The sequence below is a fragment of the Xyrauchen texanus genome, chromosome 18 (genome assembly GCF_025860055.1).
Source record: "Xyrauchen texanus isolate HMW12.3.18 chromosome 18, RBS_HiC_50CHRs, whole genome shotgun sequence".
In the NCBI taxonomy this organism is placed as follows: domain Eukaryota; kingdom Metazoa; phylum Chordata; class Actinopteri; order Cypriniformes; family Catostomidae; genus Xyrauchen; species Xyrauchen texanus.
Window position 1 is genome coordinate 19,012,867 of NC_068293.1, and position 27,217 is coordinate 19,040,083.

The following is a 27,217-nucleotide window of genomic DNA, read 5'->3' on the forward strand; positions in this document are numbered from 1 at the left end:
ACTATAAACTGTCCTTTATTGAAATATTACTCTCTCCATCATCATGATACATACATCATACTTCATTTAAAACAGTACAAAACATAGCATGTGATCACTACACAGATGCAGTAAGGGCTGAAAAACAAACCAGAATTAATAGTAACAGACAGTATTTGTTGTTTCTACAGTTACACCATTTACTTCACTTAGAAAACAACTCTCGGTCTATGTGATTCATTTGGCCATGCATGCAAATGTGCTTCAATTTTTAAGAGAGTAAAATACAAAACTGAAGCTCTTCAAGATTTTTAGTGTACATTAGGTGAAACTGCCAGTATGTAAAAAAGGACAAATGAAGTACCTTACAGCTTTGAAACATATTATAGCTATGGTATTACTGATGCTGAGGATGAGAGACATCAGAATCACATAACTGTGTAATCATGGAAATAAATAAATGCTATGTCAGAGATCCTTCAATTGTAATATTATTATTTGGGTAAATTAAATCTAGATAGGGGTCTGTTGTCAAAGCACAAGAATCGGTTTAATGCATTATATAAAAACGTAAATATATTAAATAAAAACTTCATTTTTGACCTTAAAGTCATTGGAGATATAATATATAATGTCCAAGCTGCTCCTTCCCTGGTCACCATTCACTTTCATTGATAGTATATGAATAGTGAGCAGGTACAGAGCAGCTTGGACATTCTGCTAGATAATTTTGTGTTCCACGGAAGTCAGCCAGTCATACGGATTTGGAATAACACACACGGGAGACGAAATTAAAGATTTTTTTTATTTTTTTGGGTTAACGATTAATTTAAGATAAAACCAAAGCTGGTGTCCGCACAGATGTGGAATGAAATAAACCTACAGAACAGTGTAGACTTGAATGTCATGTAGACATGTCAACGAAGTGTAGGCTGTCAAATAATTGGACTAACAAGGCCAGGAGAATAAAAAAAAAACAGCAGAAACCATAATAATTCCAGCCATTCACACAGATACAAAACACACTGGTACAAATGACTGGTTTAGTATGTTTGTCATGCATAAATTAAATTAATCTCTTTATCTACAAACACACACACACACCTTTTCCAATAAATCTTGGGTCAGATTAGCGGCTCCTTTTATGATGTTTAGGTTTCATCTAGGTCTCTGGCATGTTCAGCAGATTTAAGCAGGTTGTGTTTAGACAGCATAATTGAACAGATAATGTAGAGAATATCGACAGTCTCTTGAGTGTCAGAGAGAAAACTCAGCTGCCCAAGAACAGCACAACTTTGACTATGTCCACTTAAGCACAATGTCAGTCATGTCTTCAGGGTGTGTGTCTGCCCAGTGCAGGGCTGTGTTGAGTTCAGCATACAGTGGCAGGTCCAATTAAACTCCCATGTACTGGGTTTATCTGATACCATCATAGGCCTGAGGAGTGAGACGTGTAATAGGGGCTGCTAACCTGAGAGAGGAGAGTGGACATTTGTGAGTACAGTTGAATAAAGACAAAGAAAATGTAGAAAGGGTTGCAGCTGCACATGAACTGAATGACAACACTAAAACAATGCAAAAAGCTGGAGGGGAATTGGCAAGGAGCCACAGTCACCACATCATTAGCCAAGGACACACTTCTATCCTAGAGACTTTCTGCACAAATATAATTTTTATATAGATTTTTCATTTATTTAAAAAATTGTGCGTCTAATCTAAATGGTCTCACAAGAGGTGAGATGCAAATATTTAGTAAATGTTGTGGTTTGTAGGATTTACTCGAGAAGAATGTGCAGTTTGCAAGGAATCCAAGAAACAAAGCTGTACTTATGATCTGCAGCGAATTAACATGTGTCTGCTCTGATGAGTCTGACATGACTGATAATTCACTTTCAGAAGCTGAGGAGAATCCAACTGGAAGCAACAGAGTTTCATACCTTCAAGTCAAATGAAAACAAAAGGAGATTTAACTCATTCCAAGACTACATTGTAGAAAACAAAACAAAACTCAAAATGACAAATCCTATACACTATCAGTGAAAAGTTTGGACACGCTTGACTGAATTTGCTTCTCGTGACAAACAAACAAACTTTGATTCATGCCTTATTTTTAAATATTAGATTAGTTTTTTGGAAAATATTAATTGCCACAACATAATTCCAGTACTTCCACAGTTTTAATGGCTTTTCTATTATTCTAAATTATGGATAAATAGTAATAAAGCACAAGTAGGTGTCCAAACTCTTGGACTGGTAGTTTACCTGCAATGGGGTAAAAGTCCAAAGTAAAAACCCTTTAAGGCCTTTTAAATGCTTTATGGAAATTGACTGGGTTATCTGAGGTGACTGCAGCTGGACTTTCCATGGCAGTGCATCTATTCATATTGGTAGAGAAAGAAGGCCAAGTGAAATTGACATTAAAAGCTTACTCATACGGTTATTTCCCCTCCCGCCCATTAACTTACTGGGTAATCAAAGAATGACAGGAAATACTCGAGTAAGGTAGTCCAGGAGTGAATCCAAGTCTAAGGCACGGAGACCAAAAACACACGCTATATTGACAAAATATATAAGGGAGATACGTTAACTGAAAAATGTATCCATGCAAGTCACTTTCACATTCAAAAACAACTTAATATTATTAAAAGATAATCATTTCTAGAAAGATTTCAAAGTCACAGTTCAAAGAAATAAGAGACAAAAGGAGAGCACCAATGAGATAAGCAGAACTTAAAGGATTAAAGCCAATGGTTACAATAGAAATATCACAAGGGATATTCCATGTTGGCATACATAAAGTATATAAAGGCTGTTAGGCTTTGACAATGCAAGATAGTATTACAGTTTTACATTTCTCAAAGTTTTTATTTCTAATTTTATACAAGTTTTAATGTTCTATTTGCCCTTTTAAATAAGTTTAATTGGTAACACTTTACAGGTTCTATTCATTAACATTACTTACACAGTATATGCTGTTCAAAATATACTGTTAAGGTTAAAGTTAATTTATAAAGGGCTATTGTTCATTAATGTTTGTTAATGGTGCATTAACTAATGTTACAATATACACTCACCTAAAGGATTATTAGGAACACCATACTAATACTGTGTTTGACCCACTTTCGCCTTCAGAACTGCCTTAATTCTACGTGGCATTGATTCAACAAGGTGCTGAAAGCATTCTTTAGAAATGTTGGCCCATATTGATAGGATAGCATCTTGCAGTTGATGGAGATTTGTGGGATGCACATCCAGGGCACGAAGCTCCCGTTCCACCACATCCCAAAGATGCTCTATTGGGTAGAGATCTGGTGACTGTGGGGGCCATTTTAGTACAGTGAACTCATTGTCATGTTCAAGAAACCCATTTGAAATGATTCAAGCTTTGTGACATGGTGCATTATCCTGCTGGAAGTAGCCATCAGAGGATGGGTACATGGTGGCCATAAAGGGATGGACATGGTCAGAAACAATGCTCAGGTAGGCCGTGGCATTTAAACGATGCCCAATTGGCACTAAGGGGCCTAAAGTGTGCCAAGAAAACATCCCCCACACCATTACACCACCACCACCAGCCTGCACAGTGGTAACAAGGCATGATGGATCCAAGTTCTCATTCTGTTTACACCAAATTCTGACTCTACCATCTGAATGTCTCAACAGAAATCGAGACTCATCAGACCAGGCAACATTTTTCCATTTTTCATCTGTCCAATTTTGGTGAGCTCTTGCAAATTGTAGCCTCTTTTTCCTATTTATAGTGGAGATGAGTGGTACCCGGTGGGGTCTTCTGCTGTTGTAGCCCATCCGCCTCAAGGTTGTGCGTGTTGTGGCTTCACAAATGCTTTGCTGCATACCTCGGTTTTAACGAGTGTTTATTTCAGGCAAAGTTGCTCTTCTATCAGCTTGAATCAGTCGGCCCATTCTCCTCTGACCTCTAGCATCAACAAGGCATTTTCGCCCACAGGACTGCCGCATACTGGATGTTTTTCCCTTTTCACACCATTCTTTGTAAACCCTAGAAATGGTTGTGCGTGAAAATCCCAGTAACTGAGCAGATTGTGAAATACTCAGACCGGCCCGTCTGGCACCAACAACCATGCCACGCTCAAAAGTGCTTAAATCACCTTTCTTTCCCATTCTGACATTCAGTTTGGAGTTCAGGAGATTGTCTTGACCAGGACCACACCCCTAAATGCATTGAAGCAACTGCCATGTGATTGGTTGATTAGATAATTGCATTAATGAGAAATTGAACAGGTGTTCCTAATAATCCTTTAGGTGAGTGTACACCTTAAATGTAAAAATATATTAATACATGTAGAAATTCACATCAACCCAGATTAATAAACGCTATAAAAGTATTGTTCATCGTTAGATCATGTAATTTGTGTTAACTGATTGTGGCAGGGCGGAGGGCGGGGTCGTGATTATACACACCCGGTCCATTATCAGGCTAATCAAGAGGGATAAAGGCTGACTGCGGAGGATTGTGCGGGGGAGAGAGATCATTTACGGACATGTCCGTCATGTGTGTGTTGTTGTCTTTTAAGTTTATTATTAAAATATTATTTATGTCGTCAAGTCGGTTCTTGCCTCCTCATTTCCATCGAACTACGTTACACTGATGTTGATAAATACAACCTGTTTTAGTGTTTCTTAGTTTCAGTTTAGGAATTTCAGTATATATAGGTTTTTATTTTAAGTTTTTTTTTTTTCTATTTAATGGCTGTCGAAGTTGATGCTTTAATGAATATCTTCAAAATATGTTTAAAGGGATGTTCTGGGTTCAATACAAGTTCATCTCAATCGACAGCATTTGTGACATACTGATTCCCACAAATATTCATTTTGACTTCACCTCGTTTTCTTTAAAAAAAAAAATAAAAAAAAAGATCTGTTGCATTGAGGCACTTATAAATGGAAGTAAATGGGGGCCAATTTGTTAACGTTATAATTGTCACTTTTTCAAATGTATAGCCACAAGACAAACAATATGTGTGTAAACATGATTTTAGTGTGATAAAATCACTTACTAACCTTTTCTGTGTAAAGTCATAGCCAAATTTACAACTTGTAATGTCAACAAACCCTAAAATTACTGTATAAATGACAATATATACAACTTTACAGCTCAAATAATGCATGATTTTTAACAGAAAAGTTTATGTAAGTGCTTTATTAAAATTATAAGCTACACATTTCTGCCTTTAAACCCTCCAAAAATTGTCCCCCATTAACTTCCATTGCAAGTGCCTCACTGTAACCGTCATTTTTGCTTTTTAAAGAAAAGGAGGGACGAGTTGAAATATATATTTTTTTGCATTATGCCACAAATGCTGTTGATTGACCTCAACTTGTATTGCACCCGGAATATTCCTTTAAAGGGCGTTTCATTTCTCATGGAAGTTTACGATTATGATTCAAATTTAGTGAAGTTGAGTAGTAAAGCTTTTTTACAGCACTTTTACAACATACAGTGAATCAAAAACAAACTTAATTTGTGGGCATTTATTTTAGTTTTGGAGTCATGAAAATGTCAAGTCAGTCATGTCAAGTTTGTTTTTGCATACATATAATTTTAAAGCAGCTTTACAGAACATTTTGCTGTAATGTCTTGGAGTCCTTAATGAACAGTTTCATGGAAACATCACTGAAATTTCACTGAAAGCCTTTACATCATTTGTCTTTAGGCCCCCAGAGAGCAATCCAGAGGGGACTGTGGCAAGGAACTAAAAAAACTAATAAAAAAAAAAAAAACAACCCTGGGAAAAACCATCACATGCTATGTTTTACAGCAAGAATATTATGCCAATATTAGTCAGCTAAACTGAGTAAATGGTGTACATATTTGGTGGGAAATGTTTAAAACTTAAGGATAGTGATTGAACTGTAAGATTAAGGATTAAGTTTCTTAAGTCCATCCCGAATATCACATACAGTAGATGCAGTGTCCTTAGTTATTTGGCTGATAAAGGCTTTAGTTGGCAGTCATTTATTGTCCATGTATTTCATTTTTAGAAAAATGATGCTAGCAGTGTGAAGAGAAGTGTTGCTTGCTGTTCGATTAGTTTGCAGTTGATAGCTGTTCATTTGCTGTGTGTAGTCCATCCTAATTATGCAAAAAATGCATTTTAATTTGCAGTAGTTTTCCTGTTAGTTTTTATTTCAGTTAACAAAAATGTATTCATTTAGCTTTAACAATAACACTAACACAGATCCTTTACAGTGAAAACTCCACCTGAAGACAATCAGCCTACATTTACACATAAACACAATCTTGTCACACCATCAATGATTTGAAATGTCAGAGTTTGCTTATTACGTATTGAGTACACTACAGAACAAATACAAAGTGTCTTTCATGCAAATCAAATGCACACACCCAAACAATCTTTGGATAAAATTTGTTTGTAATTAAGTCGATGCACCTGCACTCTGGTTCAGCGTACACATAAATACGGCACAAAATGCACCTGGTGCAGAGAAAAAGATCATCCATTAAACGCATTAGTGCGCAGATCGATTATTCACAGCTGCTTCACCTTCGTGTCTTCCATCCTCATTTCATTTAGAGGGATCAAATGTGCAGCTGTAATTCTGTGCACTTTAAGTGTGATGTTCCCAGTCAAAATGACCGTACACTGAAAATGAACGGGGGAGATAAAAAATAAGAGAAAAATTGAGTGTTCAGGAGCATGTTCGTCAGGTTCACATATGTGCATGTATGCTTGCAAATATAAAGGCCTCGGACCCACACATACGTGCACCGCATCCAACACCACCACACACACACACACACACACACACACACACACACACACACACACACACACACACACACACACACACACACACGCTCGAGTACATGCACAAACTGAGTATTACATGCTTTCTTATATGTTCACATACACCGATCAGCCACAACATTAAAACCATTGCTCTAACATTCGGTAGACCCCCCCGCCAAAATTACATTTTAATAGAAAAAGTAAATGTCAAAAAGCACTTAGTTGATTTTTGACAATTTAAATATCATGACTCTGGTTCCACTATTCCTCAAGAGTATTTTTCAACATAATTCATCCCATTTTAGTGGTTGGAACTGTTTGCCGTGATGATGATTAATACATTTAAAACACAGCAGACAAAGTCTGCAACCTGTCATGTGTGGGGGAAAATCCTATCAGACTGAATGTACTTACTATTTGTTTTACTAAATTAAATCTGCAATGTAAGGTCTGCTAGAGACATGCACATGTTCACTGCTTGTGTGCAGTGCAGTATTCTTAAATATTCTTTGTTTCAAATCACTGATAGACAAAAATAAAAATCAGTTCTGTATTATTTTTAAATATTCTAGTAATATATACACATTTAATAATACATAGGGTAATTATTTTTATTTTCCCCATAGAAATGAATGGGTAACTATGGTAACTAGCGTGCACGCACACACGAGGATCAAAATATTAATGAATATTGTCAGTCCATTGGTATAACTGCTGATAACAAATAGTATTTTCATGAATAATCAATAAAACCGATATATCGGTCTACATCTCTGTGTGAAATGCTACAAGAATGGCATGACATACAAACATGCTGTGGTATCACTGCAAAATGAAGAGTTCAGGTTTGACGTGATGAAAATCAACTGATTAATCCAGTACAGCCCATATGGGTCTAATCAATCTAGGTTTATCATCTGCTGTGACAAACCTTTTATTGCTTTCATGCCAGAAATATTTGGTTGGATTAAAAAAATGGTAACAAAGGCACCAAAAATGTCAATATTTATTTGACCACAAAATTCTTCACATTGTTGGAAAAATTTTCAAATTGTCACATTATAAAAGTATTATGAGGTTTTGCAAGGCCAGACACCTCCCATCATAGTTTGTCCTCTCACATGCACCAGTAACTCACTAAACTTAATTATTTTAACATTTCCTTAACAGACAGCCTAACCGATATAGCCAAACAAGTAATCATGAGAAATAAATATCAATGTAGTCTGATTGAGTGGCAGCACTGCTCTCAGATGGTTTCGTTTCACACGACGGAGACCTCTTTCAGTCTGTGAAAGGAAAGCGTTTCCTCCACCCATACTTATGGACTTATTTTTAACTGCTGAGCCAAAGCATCTCCTTTCCACAAGCCAAACACAATCCATTTCAAAATATAAAAGGACCTCATTAAAAACTAAAATAAAACCATAAAGAGTATTTCATATAGCAGCTTTACTAAAAATAAAACAAAAAGCTAAGAAGGAAAACCAGTTCAGAAAAACAAAAAATGTTTTTTCTCGTGTTATTCATTAGTGGTAGGCTTTTAAGTAGAATTTACAAAAAAAATGCTTCTAAAATTGGGCATAAGCCTTAAGCATTAACAGACAACCTTTGTACATGTAAACTCTCTATAAAAATATATCACAGAAATAATATATTAACACCAAAAACAGACAAAACAAACACAAATGAAGGAAGCCATTATCAAATTATTAGAGATGCGTTTTCCAACCATCTTTAATCGTTCAAAAACCAAATGCAACATTGTGCCTAAATGACATGTTTGATGTTTTGAGACTGGGAAATTTGTTACAGGAGTAGACGCTTCTCTGTGAAAATTGGCTGGAGGCTTTAATAATAAAATACAGCTTATTGAAAGTTAAATTCCCTTTTTGAAATTAACAATTTTGTATTGATTCCAAATTCAAATTTAAACAAACAACACAAGAATACATGGAAAACAACCAACTCATATCATTTAAATGCACTAATCCAGAGGTATGGGGTTGGGAAAGACCAGTTCCTCCACTACCAACAACTAAAATTCTTAAATAAATCCAAAATTAACATTACTAATAACACACTACAACTGGCAAAATTACATGAGGAGATATCAAAATTCACAAATTCCAAAAAAATGATCTCCAAACTTTACAAACTCATATGTAACATCCCTTCCATAACACTCCTAACTACAAAATGGGAAAATGATGTAGCTGTTTGTTGTTTCGCCTGCTACGATTCTCAAGGTCTTTCAACTTTTCCAAATTGTGTACAAAGACCGCTTTGGTCGCTAGTGTGTTAGCAGTTAATTCCCTCTCCGATTATTCTAAATAATCTATCAGTTTCACGACATCCGACAATCTTGTAACCAACTCAGAGAATTTCCACTCCATGGCCTTAATCGATCGACTTATTACATATAAGTCTGCCGGACCTTCGTCAGCATTACAGACATGCTGGACAGTTGCCGCTGAATTTCTCCAGCCCCAATGTCCAAACAGAGTCCCTGGTCTTATCTTATCTTGGGTATCAGCTTGAGCATGTAAGTGTCTTTTAATGTCTCCAGAGCCAGAAGATTTTGAGTTCTTTGACATATTGTGTTCATAGAGAGTTATGAAACAGGGTGTATGGAATCTCACTGGTTTATGACACACCGCTGTTCACATAAAGTGCCACACGACTCCGAAAGTTAAATTCCCTTAACAGATTTTATACAAAAACATTAAGTAAAGGTCAGCTTAGGTACAAAGTACCCATTACTTTTTCAAAGTGCAACTTTCTTCACCTATTTCAAAATGATTGTCCATAGACTGTGTATATCACAGGGCTGAAAACTCACCCACGTGTCAAAATCCAGAACAAAAGGAGGGATGTCTATCTGTTCGGGCTGGATACAGGTGAAGAGCTGCTGGAGGTTCTCTATGTGATGGACTTTCTCTTTAAGGCCTGATACACTGAATGTTGTGAAGAACCATGTGGACACCTGATGGAAATTGCAAGCAAAAGCCCTTAGAAGGACTGAGATGGAACTTTCCACAAGAAGGGTACAAAACAGTGCTTGAAACACGTGTCAATTTTTATTTTAACAAAAGGTCAGTGAAAGGAGGTGCTAAACCAGAAAATATTGTTCATCCACCTCACAAGGTCAAACTTGTTAAGCCCTTTTATTTTTATGTTAAACAAATTATATTTATGCAACCCTATTATCAAAATTTGGGACATACAAGAAACACAAGTTATAACCTTGATTGTGTGATTTTGTTATTTTCTAGCAATAAATATTAAATCAACATAAAAAAATAAAAAGTATAAATAAATAAAAACAGGCAGCATTTTAAAAAATACACCAGAATAGGAAGTGTTGTAAATTTAGCATAAGTTTAAAGTATATTTTAAGCCAATTAAGCAATCACTCAATAGGACCTAGTTTGTGTAATCTAGATTAGTTGGTCAAATGCTCATTTGTAATTAATAAACGTATATTTCCCATACATTTTACTGCAAACATAGACATAAAAGTCAAACAGTGTAATCAACAGCTGCTGAAAGGCTTTGGCTAATTTCCACAGTTGTATCGCTGTTTTTTTAGAGAGGAAAAAAATATTTGCACAGAAAATACACCAATTAAAAGGTCTTAAACTCCTAAAGCTGTTGCTAATTCAGAATGCTTGAACACATTTCACACCTGGGAATGTTACAATGCTTGAGCATTTTCTGAGTACAATGGACGCATTTTAAAACAAACAATTATCTGACACTTAACTGCAGGGGTTCCTCTACATTTGAAGAGCACACAGCATAATTGTTTAATAATTTTACAAATGAAAGCAAATCCTGGCAGAGGCAACAAACACTCATGAGCACTCAGAACACTGAATCTCAATGTGGTCTCAAGAGATGCCTTTGTAAAGATTCAATTACACAGAGCTGTACAGAGTCTTTTTAAGTCAATGTGAAACATATGGAGCTGACCACTGTGAATCAGACCATAGGCTTGTATGAGTTTTGAAAAAAAAAAAAAAAAATCTTAACAAAGCTGCTCGAAACTAGATGAACACATCTTGTGCTGCCTTTAATGAACTCACATCTGAGCTGTTGAATTAATTGCATTTACCCTTGAGTGAAACGTTGGGTGAATAAAGTAGATAGCCCTCAGGTTTTTCATAAACCTAAAACACAAAGGAAAATTTTAAATGGTTTTCTAAACCTTATCAACACATCCAATAAGTTACTTACTACACAAATGGTGAATTCCTCTGTTGCATTGGACTTTGGAAGGTTTATTGCTTTAACAAAAACAATAAACCCATTAGAAAGAAAAGTACAGCAGTTTAAAACAAGGGCGCATATTTTAAGAACGAGCAAAAGTCAGTGAATTGTTGCCAGCAGGGTGAACGCGTCCAAACCGCACACTGTTGTCCAAAACATACAGACGGATAGAGATCTGGACAACTGGATGGCCAGAAGCAGAGGGGAGTTCAGAAAATTTGTCCATTTCCCTCTTTCCAATGATGGACGCACCCTATTTTGTCCAAACCCATAAGTAAGGGTCATAGGGAGTGATGGGATCAGTAGCCAGCTGAGTTATAAACATCACTCAGACTTCGCTGGGGGAAAGCAAAGCCTTGTTACCATAGTTACTCATACATTCCTATGAGAAAAAGGGGGAGAAATAGCCAACAAATTTGGCTATTTTAACAAAGAAAGATATGCAGAAAAGTTAATCAATCAAACATTTCTAAAAGGGATGTATTTCTCTGTAAATTTGGTTTGGCAAAGTGTTTAGTAAATGGGGTTTCTGGTCAAGTTGCCATGAAACATGTAATTTGAGCTATTTTATGTGTATAGTAATTTCATTAATCATATTAAAATGTAAAAATAAAATGTTTTACGATACCAATAGGATGACAAAATATTAACGTGACAGTCATAAATGTAAACTTCTGTCTTGGGATGGCCTGGTGCTGCTGAGAAACTACTTTATGGCTCAACAGCTTGCAACCACAGTGCTCTTCTTAAGGCTTCTATTTCTGTCAGTTGGCAGGCAATAAAAATCAGTTTTGGGTTTTCTGGCATTGTTGTGCAAAAAACTACACAATAGCTTTTCGTGCTGTTTTTCATTGTTAAAAATAGCCAAATCTATTGGATATTTCTCCCCGTTTTCCTCATAGGAATGTATGAGTAACCATGGTAACAGCGCTTTGCTTTCCCCCACGAGTGGGTGGGGCCTCCTTGCTGATGACTATTTCGATGTTGGCTTGAATAAGCCAACATACTGTTAATAATATGGACTTGGTTTAGGGTTTTTTCAAAATCCCAGAAACAAGACCAAAATTAGCAATTGCAAATTCTCCTAGAGCTTTGAAGCTACATCCTCCAAACAGACCTTCAAATTCAGAACATTCTGATATAGCATGCTGTATTTTTTCTAACTGACAATCGAAAAATCCATAGACTTACATTGACATACTTTTTTTTAAAATGGGCAAAGATTCTGTCTGTCTATCTACCTTATGGGTTATCTCTGTAACTTTAGGGCCAGCGAAACGTTCGAACTGCAAGCTTTTAAAGCTTAAATGTTCAGACAAGGCTTTGTGAAGCCAATATCAAAGTGTGTCTTCACAATGTTACCTATATGTTAAAGTTTTGAATTAAGTTTTTATTTCCATTTTATTTTCAATTTGTCCATTGAATTCAGTTTATGTTAGTTTTTCTACCGTTTATTTTTTTTCTGGATATTTACATTTCGTTTTTCATGTTAGTTTTCGTAATTAGGGTCTGCCAAAGTTAATGCTTTAACTGATACTATTTAAATGTTTATGGTATTACATTTATCAGGGCTGTCTAAGGTTATTTGCCATTTACAGGCATTTTCACATTTTTAAGATTTCAAATTTTGTAATGTGTATAAAAAATAAATAAAACTAAAATTAACTTGTGGTCATTTTTCTTTTCTTTTAGTTTGTGTATGGGTCATGAAAATGAATCAGTTTTTCATGCACTATAGTTAGTTTAACGATACGAACACTGGCCCTGGTGATACCTGATAATCAATGAAATGAGTCAAACCGGCCTGGGTTTCAGAGGTCTGAGTCACACTGATCACCAATCTATGGAAAGTGTGAGGGACTGGAGCTGGAGAGCATTTCTGCTATTATTTCAAGACTGTGGTTTCCTCTCCCTGCGTGCTGAGTGTGTCCTCCGAATGCATGATGAATGTCTGACCTCACAATCACCTCCTACAGATCCGACTTTCAACAAAGACTCGAACTCCTCTTCTACGCCAGGAAACTGCAATCATGAGGTTTATTGAGGATTGTTCAATTGAAATAATAATCCTTTCCTTAATACACAATCATGATGCTATGCAATTTAATCCTATAACGATACATCCATTAGGTGTTTGTAGGCCTCTGATGGTGGTTTGGCCATTTTCTCAGTTGGTTGTGCAAGAGAACACCGAGACCTCAGTTCTCTGCAGATTTACAAAGTGTCAAGGCCAATTACTCTCAATGTTCCAACCCTGATAACAAGTATCCCCCTCAAAATTGTATTTACCTTTTCTGAGTGGAAACAGCATCCTCTCAGCTCTTCTGAGCATCAATTTAAAGAGTGGTACTCTATTGGCCTTTTTTAAATGTTGCTTTACAAACTTGTCATAACCTACAGACAGCAGGGTTCAGCTGCTCTGTATAAATCTTTATGACACAAAGAACAGGAAGCTTGAGACACAGACATTATTCTCACAACATATGTGGTGTGGTCTGGCTACATTTGGGTTTAGGCGGATAGTGTTGTTTGGCAAAAGAAGCCCATAAAACCTAAAATCTGCACCATTGCTATGAAACTGTGATTAGCTTTTCCATGAGTATCAGAGATTTATGTTTGTAAAGACTACATGAGCCAAGAACTGAGAATCAAGTCATCTCTAAACCCTTGCATGGTCGTAAGGAGGAAATGTGGGTGGTTTAAAGTATCTCTATAATGGAAAAGAAAGAGCTCTTACTTGGCATCCACAATGTCATAGAGCTTCTTGAGGAAGTCGGTGTCAAGGTGGTTGTGCTCAGCAGTGAGCGTGTGGAAATACACCATCACATAATCCTTCAATGTGATATGGTCCATCACGTGGATGAAATTCAGTAAAGCCTAACACGCACACACACACACTTTATTTGTCCTGTGAGATTAAAAATCTCTTTTACAGAAGTGTCCTGGCCAAAATAGGCAGCCGTAGGAGTATACAGTTTTAAATAACATAAAACAGTTGTAAAAAATAATAATAATTGTATAAATTTGTTCATTATTCCAGAGATATCAAAAGGACATTATGGGGGGTAAAACTTAAAATAGATCACTATTTTTAATACAAATAAATACATTTTGCAACAAAAACGGCCTAATTTTACCAAATGTATTTAAATAAGCATTATGAAATACATGGGTCTTCAACCTTCATCAGGTCAAGGTGATATATAGATTCATATCCTTCTTTAATTTTACTTAAAAATTACAACAGGACAACAGAACATTTGGCTGAACTTTATGTTCTTAGACTTGAATGTTTTATGATTTTTTTCACAAACAATTGTTTGAAATCATACAATAATTGGCTGATGCCCTGTAGTACTTCTACAAACCCCCCGGTTTAATGTTTTTTTTTTTATATATAAAAGTATAAATATCTAAAACTGTGGAGCTAAATATTTTTTTAAATGCTTGTTTTGACAAATCTGGCAAAATTAGCAGAATTTGTTTTTACATGCTTTATTTTACATAAGCTGCTTCATAATATGTTCAATTGAGGGCAACTGATGAATTGGACATTACTGCCATACACTGAGCATGACATAATAGAAGTATACTAATTTTCTCTTTTACCTTCTGCATATCAATGACTGTAACTGGAATATTCCTCCCAACAACAACGACTCTCCTGCCACAAATATTGACACCTAAGAACAAGAAACAAAGCATCACGACACACCCTGGACTACATTAAAGAAGGACATTTATTTGGTCTAACAGGCTGCCGAGTATCCAACCCTAATCCAGCCTCAAAGGCTGGGCAGACTGTCAGGCAATATGCAGAACACCTTTATCCAATGCGTTTCCTCCACTGACATCCTTCTTTTATACAGCACATTTAAACATACTCCTATCTCTTCCAGTCAAATGAAATCATCTTGCAGAACTGTGAGTTGAAATTAGATTATATATATTTTTAAATTCATGTTTTGCAGTGTTGACAGATGTTTTCATATAGTCCATTCTTATGTGGCATTGTTTGCATGCTTGCTGAGGTATACAAGAAGAAAGTCTGCCCCCCATTGGTAAAAAAAGAAACAATGTAATTTAGATATTCAGTCTGACCAAAAGTATTTCCCCTTGGTTTGCTTTAATTATGATTAGAAGTAGAATTCAATTATTTAAACGGCACTACTGTCCCTGCTTTTAATGGACATAATGTGTACAGACTTTGGTAAAATGTCATTAGGTAGCTGGTTTTGAACTCAGTAGGAGAGTTAACAAACAAGCTTTGATGCTAGCTGAGCGACATTAAGATAATGACGATGATCATGAATACATATCAACACAGCAAATGTTACTTTGGTGGTTATTTTTGATCCTGAAATTGAGAAACAAGAGAAATAGATTACAGAACCCCCTGATGTTGCGCTCAATGAGGCGGAACAAAGGTTTCCTGCCCAAAGTGCAAACACACAGATGGAGAGAGCACAAAGTCCACATGTGCATAGTTATAAACAGAGAGACAGCAACAAATGAGCATGTGCTAAAGAATGTGTGAGAGATGAAACAGACAAACATAAGAGCACTTCAAACTAATAAAGGAACACTGACATGCAGTAACATATAATTACAACATACAAGAAACCCACAAAAATATTTAAGCGAGATCAACTGACCAGTTTGATATAGTGCCTTTAACGCTGCTATGTCTGACAGGTCCTCTGCTCGAGCTCTGCATAGCCAGCGGTTATAACTGTAAAGAGATATTAAACAACTAAGACATTAGATCTAAGCTCCTAACAATGATGTAAAGAATCCGTTATTAAACAGAACACTGGAAAAATACACAAAAATGCCTGTAATCAGTAAGGATAACTAAAATGAGATCATAAAACATGGCTCATAGTTGTAAGGATAACTGCAATAGGCTCCAAGCTAAAAGTGTCCCAGTTTTAACCAATCGTAACCAGTTTCTGCCAGATACCATAAGGTGATATAGGGCATCGTATGAAACAGGAGAAGAATGAATTTGTGTAAAATCATTCGTAAAACCATTGCTAAGTGTTGCATTTAATTCAATGGGACAAATTAAATGCACACATACACCAAAATTTGTTCTGACTATGTTTCAAGAAAAAAGTCAATTATTTATATCTGTAGTAACAAAAAAAAAAAAAAAAAAGGTAACAATATAATGACTATAATTAGCGTTCCTACTTTCTTTGGTGCTGTTCTGCTGGGCTGCTTAAGACAGTTGACCCTGAAGTTTGAGATTATGCTGCTTATCCACGTCCCCTTCCATATGAGCAAACGCGTGACGTCCTACAAGCCCCAGGTCCGACTCCAGTGAGTCATCCACAGAATTATCTGTAGAAAATGACATTAACATCATTATTATGTACTTATTAGCTCATATTAGTACACTACACAGAGTTCTGGATTTAACAAGAAAATCAAAACTAATGGGGCATAAAAGTGTACTGGAGCACAAATGCTTTTGCTGTGAAAAATAGTCAAATATACTCTCATGCACTGGGAATGGACATTATAGTTCAATGAGCACTCCACCATGGAACAAGACACAAGGCCTGACCTCCCACCAGGGGCATAAGGGGGCAAATGCAACAACCCAATGTGCAATCCAAATCTACACCCCTTGCCTCCCCCCCTCAATCAGAGCTGGGAAAGCCAGTGGAGTGTGATGAACAGAAATGAAAAAGAACAAAAATAGTCCTTATAGTAGTTTCTTCATTTACTAAGTTCAACCACATGAATTCAGTTCGGTCTATAAATGAGATTCAGACAGAACTGAAAAAATAAAAATAAATAATAATAATAATAATAAACTAACAGTAATAGAGATACTAACAGGTAGTCTAACAAGAGGATTACGGCCATTCAGCTGCAAACAGGGCACACAAATCTAAAAGAGACATCACCAGGACTCAATTAGCCAATGATGGACATGAAAGGAATTGGACAGAAGAAACTGAGAGAGCAGATAAGGCAAGTATGTTAATTGAGGCATGATTGGAACCCTGAAACACCTACATGCTTTGGGAGACTAATTCATAAGATCTGGGCTCTATTAAAGAAGGCCTAGTCAGCTGATGTCTTTAATATTACTTTCAGAATGACAAGCAAGCCTGCATCACATGATAAAATGGTAATTATGGGGATAAGGGCTTGAGGAGATCAGCCCAGTTTTGGAGCATGAAACGTACATCTTTAACATCTTTCAGAGCAATTGTTAAAGAACAAGCACTTCTGCTTCCAATCAAGACCCTCAGCAGGGTTTTGGACCAATAAAAAAATTGCATTACGTAATATGTGATGGAACACTTCAATAGTAAATCAGAGCAATAATACGACCAAGGTGACAGTCATACATAGTTTTCTGTGCGAAGGGGCTTTGCCTTTTACCAACTCTGAACCTTGAAGGACACCATTCTTCAGAATGTTAACATCGAAAGTTTAGTTACCCATGTGAACAACATTTTAATTGTACCATTAATTTCATTGCATTGTGGAAGCCTGAGAGCTGGTAACATTTCTTAAAAGGCAAAGTGCATAATTTTTGGGATGTTAAAATCCTTTCTTCTATCCCAGCGTAATATGCAGAGACAACTATAAGTAAGCCATTCATAGGCACATTTTCTTAGAAATAAATAAACTCTGTGGCTAAAAGCATTGCTCTGTTTGTTTTGGCATTCAACCATTTCAACACATAAATATTGGTTTGCCAGTGGCGTGAGTTTGAGGTTGGATTATTTAGCTTCTTTTCCACCATCGGGCCAAACAGTTCTCATTGCAAAACCATACCGTTATGTGCCGATCCAGGACAGTTGCTGTGGTTACAGGATCTTTTTTCAATGCGGTGCGGTAAAACCAGGAGAATGTATTTTACAGATCTGTCTGTTGGCGACGGCACGAGAGGTTAACATTGGAGCGAGTGGTGCGCTATGGAGGACGATCATGTATTCCAGATTTTTCACCCATTTTTGCTAACAAACAGAAAAGACAGACCATGTCGCAAAAAGGAAAGTAACGAAAAAAAATGTGAGAGGTTTACCATCATTTGGTGAGGGCATGTTTATGCACCCGGACACAAACAGGCAGAAAGGTAAAAGTTCCCAGACTAGCTAAAAAATATATTTATTGATGAAATATAAGTATTATATGTAAATGAGAATGTACAGTATTTATGTAGCTAACCAGGCTGAGAATTCCGGGCCTAGAATAGTTTATAATCATGCCGTACTGAGTCGTGCTCAAGTGAAAATGCTACTTAAGTGTTCTGTACCGTGCTCTGAACTGTTCTGCCCGATGGTGGAAAAGCGGCTTTTGTTTCTCTAGCAAATAGGAGACTATGGGTGTTGTGAGTGTGTGGTGGGGGGCAGTTCCGTTTAAAAAGGCATTATTTTGGCACTTCATCTTAAAGGGATAATGTTTGTTCCGATCAAGGTTTGCTGTCATGTTGAGTGGCTTAAGCAATAATCCAGAAGGAAAACTGATAAGGCAGAATTAAGAATGACCTTAACTTGGAATGAACCCTTTTTTAGTAGTTCAGTTGGTAACAGACCTTGGTCTACCATTCCATATCCTGGACTAAAGCACCAAAGCAAGCAGGGAAGAGTAGTGTGTTTATTTACACAGGGCCTGGCTTTTGCTTGGTGTGTTTGTGTTGAATCTGCAGCTCAATACAGAAGTGATCACCTTTACACAGCTGGCATGCAGTCCGCATAATCTGGGCTTGAAATAATGACATGACAACAAATATACAAGTTCAATCTTGCACTAACTAATAAATATACACATGTGCTCAGCACTGTCAAGTGAGGGATCCAAATATACACTCATTCTCAATTTTCACACACACAATCACAAAGAGCCTGTTTGAAAGCAGAAAGTCTGCTGTAGTTAGAGTTACGGATGTGCGGAACGACTAATTTCACTGATGTTTTAACAACATTTTTGAAGTCAACTAGTATAAATGAAACCAACCTTCAGAAAACGGAAAAAAAAATGTTTATGCAACCCATTTAAAATACTTAATCCATTCTAAATCCAACACTAAATTCCACTGAAATGGGGCATTTATCTGCAACGTGCTAACCTTGCATTATAATCATTGTACATTAAATATAGAATTATGTTAGCGAATATATAATAGGCATATTTATTGAAAACAACTGAATGTATAGTGCAGGACCAATTGAGCAACCCAGCCTGTTCAAAATGGAATTAACCATGTAAAAGTTACTTAATATATTACACAGTCAGGACATTGTTGAAAATAATTAACAGGTAGACTAACCCAAATCTATGAGAGGAAAAGTTGTGTGTATTTTACAACGTGCATTAGCCATTGATCTAATATGACAGCTGTTCGGTAATGAACGTTAACCAATTACAGTTACAATATAAAAAAACTAAAAAGTAGCTATAGTATTGAAAAAAACAGGCCTGTAATGTAGCCTACAATAAACCTAATGTATTCTAAACATGACGTGCACAGAATAAAAGATTTAACCCGATAAGCAGTCTGCACACTGTTGAAAATAGCCTTCTTAATCAGCAGATTAAAAAAATGGCATACCTAGCCTAGTCATTTTCTAGGCTACTTACTCAAAAGCATATACACTCACCTAAAGGATTATTAGGAACACCTGTTCAATTTCTCATTAATGCAATTATCTAATCAACCAATCACATGGCAGTTGCTTCAATGCATTTAGGGGTGTGGTCCTGGTCAAGACAATCTCCTGAACTCCAAACTGAATGTCAGAATGGGAAAGAAAGGTGATTTCAGCACTTTTGAGCGTGGCATGGTTGTTGGTGCCAGACGGGCCGGTCTGAGTATTTCACAATCTGCTCAGTTACTGGGATTTTCACGCACAACCATTTCTAGGGTTTACAAAGAATGGTGTGAAAAGGGAAAAACATCCAGTATGCGGCAGTCCTGTGGGTGAAAATGCCTTGTTGATGCTAGAGGTCAGAGGAGAATGGGCCGACTGATTCAAGCTGATAGAAGAGCAACTTTGCCTGAAATAACCACTCATTACAACCGAGGTATGCAGCAAAGCATTTGTGAAGCCACAACACGCACAACCTTGAGGCGGATGGGCTACAACAGCAGAAGATCCCACCGGGTACCACTCATCTCCACTACAAATAGGAAAAAGAGGCTACAATTTGCAAGAGATCACCAAAATTGGACAGTTGAAGACTGGAAAAATGTTGCCTGGTCTGACGAGTCTCGATTTCTGTTGAGACATTCAGATGGTACAGTCAGAATTTGGCGTAAACAGAATGAGAACATGGATCCATCATGCCTTGTTACCACTGTGCAGGCTTGTGGTGGTGGTGTAATGGTGTGGGGGCTGTTTTCTTGGCACACTTTAGGCCCCTTAGTGCCAATTGGGCATCGTTTAAATGCCACGGCCTACCTGAGCATTGTTTCTGACCATGTCCATCCCTTTATGGCCACCATGTACTGATGGCTAATTCCAGCAGGATAATGCACCATGTCACAAAGCTCGAATCATTTCAAATTGGTTTCTTGAACATGACAATGAGTTCACTGTGCTAAAATGGCCCCCACAGTCACCAGATCTCAACCCAATAGAGCATCTTTGGGATGTGGTGGAACGGGAGCTTTGTGCCCTGGATGTGCATCCCACAAATGTCCATCAACTGCAAGATGCTATCCTATCAATATGGGCCAACATTTCTAAAGAATGCTTTCAGCACCTTGTTGAATCAATGCCACGTAGAATTAAGGCAGTTCTGAAGGCGAAAGGGGGTCAAACACAGTATTAGTATGGTGTTCCTAATAATCCTTTAGGTGAGTGTATATACACACACTCATATATACACATATTGTTATAACAACACATCAGCATGGTCACCTGAGGTGGCTATCCTGCGATTGAAAAAACCTGCACAGTGGAAATATAACATACAAGTACGCACAGATTTCAAGAAGACTCAAATGTGAAAACATCAATAGGGACTTTCAAATGTTTGGAAATCTGATTCCTGCACCACCCCTGAAATGATTTTACAACTACTTTGCTGAGTTTGCTTGTCTAGCGAGAGGACATTTTCCTGCTTGACACGAGTGAGAGAGGGAAGAAGCACGCACAGCCTGAGGTGAAATGAAACTTTGTATCTGCTCCAGATATCCTCGTTTTCAAATAATATTTGTATTATTAATTCTATTACAATAGGTAACCTACGTAAATGTGTAAAAATTATGATCAGTTTAATGGGGGGAAATATTAACCGACAAGTAATTCCAGTGTCGACTAGCAGCATCAGGACAGTTTAGTCGACTAGTCTTGCACATAACTAGTTATGAGATAGAGAGGCTGTGAAAACACTGAAACAGAAAACAATGAATGCCCAGGGAGGAAGAGATGGCTAATTTAACAGTTCGACATCTCCAGATTGGCTCCATGCTGTTTATAACCATCATTCTGTCTATCACATTATTGGGACACACTAACGATTCTGTAATCTGATTCATTACTGCAGATGCTTCTTTAACAACTACAAACACACTTTCCATAACAGTGTTTCCCATTCTCTAATCCCTTTTAAAATTGGTGATGACAATGCAGGAAGCAAATAATACAGCACATTAGGCCACATGCTCCAATTCACATGTGGAGGATCAAATTTACATCCAAATGGTAATTAAACCACACAGAGCGGAAGCCAAATCCCAAAGTGTAGACTGTAAACTGCTTAAATCGAAAGTGATTCCTGAACAGAGCTGTTTGTGTGCCTGTCATTTTCATTAAAGCCAATATTGCAAAAGACTGGGTTGACAAATATGCTTATGAAGCATTTACTTCATATTATCTGGAGAATTAAAAACAGTTGAACTGATTTTTGGTTAATGCATTGTTCCTATAGAGGCATTCAAGATCAAATTCTGACAAACATTTACTCCTATTGGTTGATTGGTAATGTGAATAAATACATCCACTTGAAAAGAAGCAAGATAAAACAACAGTAGTTTCTTGCAGTGTTGCTGAGCTCACCCTCCAGATTTCCTGGCTTTTCAGCAATGCAGACTTGTCTTTCTAGGACCATAGGCTCCCCCTCATTATTGCCAATGTCTGCAGGTGCCAATGTCTGCAGGGAGGAAAGGCAGACTGACCTTCTCTTCTTTCTTTGAGCATGGGTAATATAACAGCATTAACTTCCTGTACACAGGCTGGAAAACAGAATCAATAATTACAATTAATGCACCATCCATGGACAATCATGCGACATGCACAGAAACTGAGAAAGATTAGTCTTTTTTATTTATTTCATGAAAAAAAAAAAAAAAAAGATTTTCATTTGCAAGAATAAAAGTAATATAATCATCAAACAATACACTAATGCATACAGTATAATGATGTTTAAGAAGCTCAAAATACCCAGACCAAACAAATTTGAGTTTGAAGTAAAATAATAATATTAGAATGAGAGCACACAGCAGAGGGTGAAAAGGATGAAGGCTGTTGTGTAATAGTGAAAACAAAACGGCTCACACCTCCTCGACATCCGAAATGGCAAACACTACGGTCTCAATGGTCTCACCATGGTTCTCCAGAAATCTACGAACGAGTCCCTGATAAGACAAATGAGGGAAAATACATTCTGACAACATGAAGTGACATGAGACATGTGACAATATACTGGTATCCTTTGAGATTCACTAAAAAAAAGGGCAGATCTACATGACTCACTGCATATGATAAGAGGATTAGTCAAAATAAATTCCTTAATGCTATATGTGTTGAGTCCTCTAGTGGATATGCTCTTTTGACTGTAATGACCACACACAAACCCACAGACACCATTGCATGTTCCCTGAGAAAAGAGACAACCAATACACACATTTATATATTGCATTAAAGTGTGATTTAACACACACCCTGTTATACCCAAATAATAAATACATTTGCCATTTATCTTGTCAAGAGTTAGCACGCACTAAAAAGGCAAATGCATGGATTTAAAGTCAGAATCTTTAATCACTTCCTTTTCTAGCAGTTTAAACCTAGCCTGTACCACCCCGTTACCAACAACAATGCACAAGGTCAAAGAGTAGGGCATGTGATGTAGCTTATTTTCAAACAACATAAATGATAATCATCAGGTATTGCACATGTAGGTTTTCTTTGATTCTCTCATGCCTCAACTGATTGATTGGAAACATAAGCTGTGAACAAAAGATACAAACGCTGCCTGTGCAGGCAGTATTCAGAGGCAGGAAGTCATTAAGGCATGATCAAATTCATTTTTTTTAAGATGCCTTCATTTGGTAAATTTTTGAATTCAGAAGTATATCCTTTACATGCAGTTAAGCAGTTGGTGGAAAGAATAAAAGAGTAAATTATTTATAAAAAAAAAATGTATGTAGAAGTTCCCCCCAACTTCTGAGTCACCAAACATTTGCTTTGTTATCTCTAAACCTCACGCATTTTTTTTAGAACATTAGACATGACGTTATCTGAAACCACATACCTTAGCAGGTACCTTCATACTCAAAATACTGCCTGTTAAGTCACTGACTCACTGACTGACTGAGCAGCAATGCAGTTTTGTACAAAGCCACAGTCTGAGTTTGCTGCACTTGTCCAGATAATGATGGCGAGTTTAGTTGCCAACCGCCTGTTGCCAACACTGTGCATCACGCTTTATTTGAACTGCTTTAATATCGGATCTTAGTGGCAGAATAATAAGAAAACTAAATATATTTACTTATTATAACTATTTCAGGATAACAGTCAGAATAATGGGAGATCAATGGTGCAAACAATCTCCGCATTACTTGGTGCAATGATCCAACTTACTTGGCCAGTTGCATGCCGTTTCGGTAACAGCTGTATAGAGAGCTCTCTGCAGCTGTCCTGTACTTGGCTTTATATTTGGGACCAACCATATGATTAATGAAGCGTGCAGCCAAGTTAAAGCCCTCTGTCATATTTGCCTCACCCATCCGACATCCTGGAATAATATACACACACCCATATTCTTTACACTCCTACTCCAAACAAAAAGCTGATAACATCTGTTCCAATATTCCAAACCAAACAGAAAACAGCCATTAAATAATGCTAATATTAATATAATTAAAGATCCCAGTTACAGTTCTCTATCTGCTGTCAAAGTAGCACCCCCTACCTTTCAGTTTGAGTAGTTCATCCTCAGCTCAGGCCCAGCATATCTGTGAATGCTGTCTGATATGGGGTTCTTTTCCGTTAGTGTCTCATTACTTGTATTGACGATCGCAGTGCAGTTTAAAAGTGCCACATATCCATTACTGTAAGATGAGAGAATAATACAAGCCATCATATAAATTACAGAACACCTAGTATAAGGTATGAAAGTGTTGTAAGAACAAATATGGTGTAGAAATGAATGTACATTTTTATAATGTTTAGAACAGTGAGCATAATTAATTAAAAAAATAATCAAAACTGCAATAGAGCTGTGATGTTAATTTGTAGGTGAACCTGGAAGGCTAATTCACCATGGGTTCCCTTAAGAATTTCCAATGGTTTTTCATAATGACATTTTTGGATTTATGAGTAAATAAAATTCTGTGGAAAACATACTTGAAAATACTTGGATGTTTTGTTCTACAACATAAATTACAGTCATACCTCAAAAATTTATTTAGAAGCCGATGTGCTTTTTTAAAAGTATGTCGCAAACAAGTTGCTATATAAGAACTACAACTACCATAAGCATGAGTGATGCAAGAGTCCAGACGAAACGGAAAACCACCATAGTCCTTATTTAGCAACTTGATAGGAACATACTTTTTTTGCTTTTTTTTAAACAAGGCACTTAAAAATTCACGTTTGTGGCATTAATGTATGTTATTTATGTTGTTGAACAAAGCGTTCAAGTTATGGTTTCCACAGACTTTATTTTACCTATAAATCCAAAGCTGTAATTATAAAAAAACCCATAGGACAATCCAGAGGAAACCCATGGCTCGAAAATGCTAATTCTCTTCTGGGTTTTCGACTACAACTTGAAAAGCTCTTTAATAACTGTGAAATGTGTCAATTTCAGATTTCCCTTTAGATGAACTTCAGTCATATCGAATTTTTCTATTTACAATGTGTTTATTTTTTTTCAAAATTTAGTATTGCAACCAATCAAAGGCATGCTTGTTTGAATGAATACAATGATAAATTAAAGTGTTTAGATTAGCCAAGGCCAGACAAAATCTGATTTTTTTTTTTTTTCATTTTCTGTTTTGATTATGTTGAGAAGCTACAGAATTTTTTTGGAATGGATTTCAACCTGGTAAAATATCTTAAACTGAGTTTAGAGCAGTGTAAATATAATCAAATTAGCTTAAAGGTTTAGTTCACCCAAAAATGAATATTCTCTCATCATTTACTCACCCTCATGCCATCACAGATGTGTATGACTTTCTTCTGCTGAACACAAAAAAAGATTTTTAGAAGAATATTTAGGCTCTGTTGGTCCTCACAACGCAAATGAATGATGACCAAAATGTTTTGCTCCAAAAGCACTATATATTCTCATCCCTACCAAGAAGGTGGCAATATACATTGAAGAGCTGTCAAAAACAAAAGAAAAATGTGAAAGTGGAGATTGATAGTAAATATGTATCTGATTTTATCTGTTAGTAACCTATCATATCACTTCTGAAGACATGGATTAAACCACTGGCGTCTTATAACTTCCTTTATGTGCTTTTGGAGCTTCAAAATGTTATGAACCCATTCACTTCCATTGAACTAACCTACAGAGCTGAAATATTCTTCTAAAAATCTGAATTTGTGTTCTGAAGTAGTAAGAAAGTCATCTGGGATAGCATGAGGGTGAGTAAATTAAGAGATCATTTTCATTTTATATTAACTATTCCTTTTAATATTAAATGTAAATTCTATTCATCTAAATTCATAATTGTGATTAAAATATGAAATCAACAATTATGATTTCTGTCATAATCGTAGTGTATAAAATTATTCATATTGTTTAAGTGTTAATATAACTGTCACAAAAGCTGCAAAAGTTGATGATAAAAAAAAAAAGAATAAGCAAACCAATGAAAAAAAGAAACGTTTGAAATGTCACCTGTTTCAGTGTTTCAGACTAGAGTGACACTTCTGAGATTGATGGGATAAAACTTCTTTGCACACAAAAAATCTGTACATGCTATTTTAAACTATATTCATAATTACATTTTCATTTCAAAATATGAGCAAGCTTTCTGAATTCTCTATGAATTACTTAACAGAGAAGTTGCTTTGATGTGAATTTCCTCTTTTTTGAAAATGAATATGAATTCAGAGTGGGTAAAAAAAGTTTAATCCCCAACACTTTCTATCAGTCAGAATGACCTCCCAGACAGTCATATGTGGCTGCACTATAAAGAGGATTTATGCGCATCAGGGAAAGACTGAAAAAAGTGGAGATCATCAGGCATGAACAAATACCAGAGAAAGAGAAAAGTCCTTCCACTAAATGGTAAACCTCACAAGAGTACAATGATAAATGATGATAAAGAGTTGTGCTGATTGGTCATGCTATCCTCCTCTCTATAGTGGTTCTCCTCATCTTGGTCTCCCTGAGGCAGGTCCCACGTGGGGAGGCTCTGGACCTCCACAAACTGGGGACGAGCTCCCAAAGGATACATGCTGATGCTTCACAGGACAGAAAAGAAACAGAAGCATTTAAGCATTAAAGCATTAAAGGGGCTCTAGTGCACGGATTCCTGACCCCCGCAATGTCCGCCTATGCTTATAACTAACTATAAAAATGCATATATAAAAAAAGAAGCTTTATGCAGCGTAGAACAAAGGACAACGATGGTTAAATTACAAAACATCATGAATCAGGAAAGTCATGCCAAGAGGTCAGAAATTTGAGAGGTGTCGTCCCATGAGTCATATTCTGTGAATCAAAATTGATTATAAAATCACTTTAAATAAAACTGAAAGGAAAGCATTTCTCCACAATTCTAGCCACACTACTGTTGTTTGTCGATATGTGCAAAAAAAACCAAAAAAAAAAAAACATATTAAAACAACCGTCAATCACAATGACCTACCAGGTCTCCACAGGTGCAGCTACTTGTGGTCAACATGTCTCGTGTTTGCAACATACAGCCAGTTTCCTGATCAGCTGATTCACGTGGACTAACA

The 27,217-nt window shown here is 36.6% G+C and overlaps 1 pseudogene; it reads right to left on the reverse strand.

Annotated features, from left to right (window-relative positions):
- Window positions 1-27,217, reverse strand: LOC127658870 (ganglioside-induced differentiation-associated protein 2-like; annotated as a pseudogene).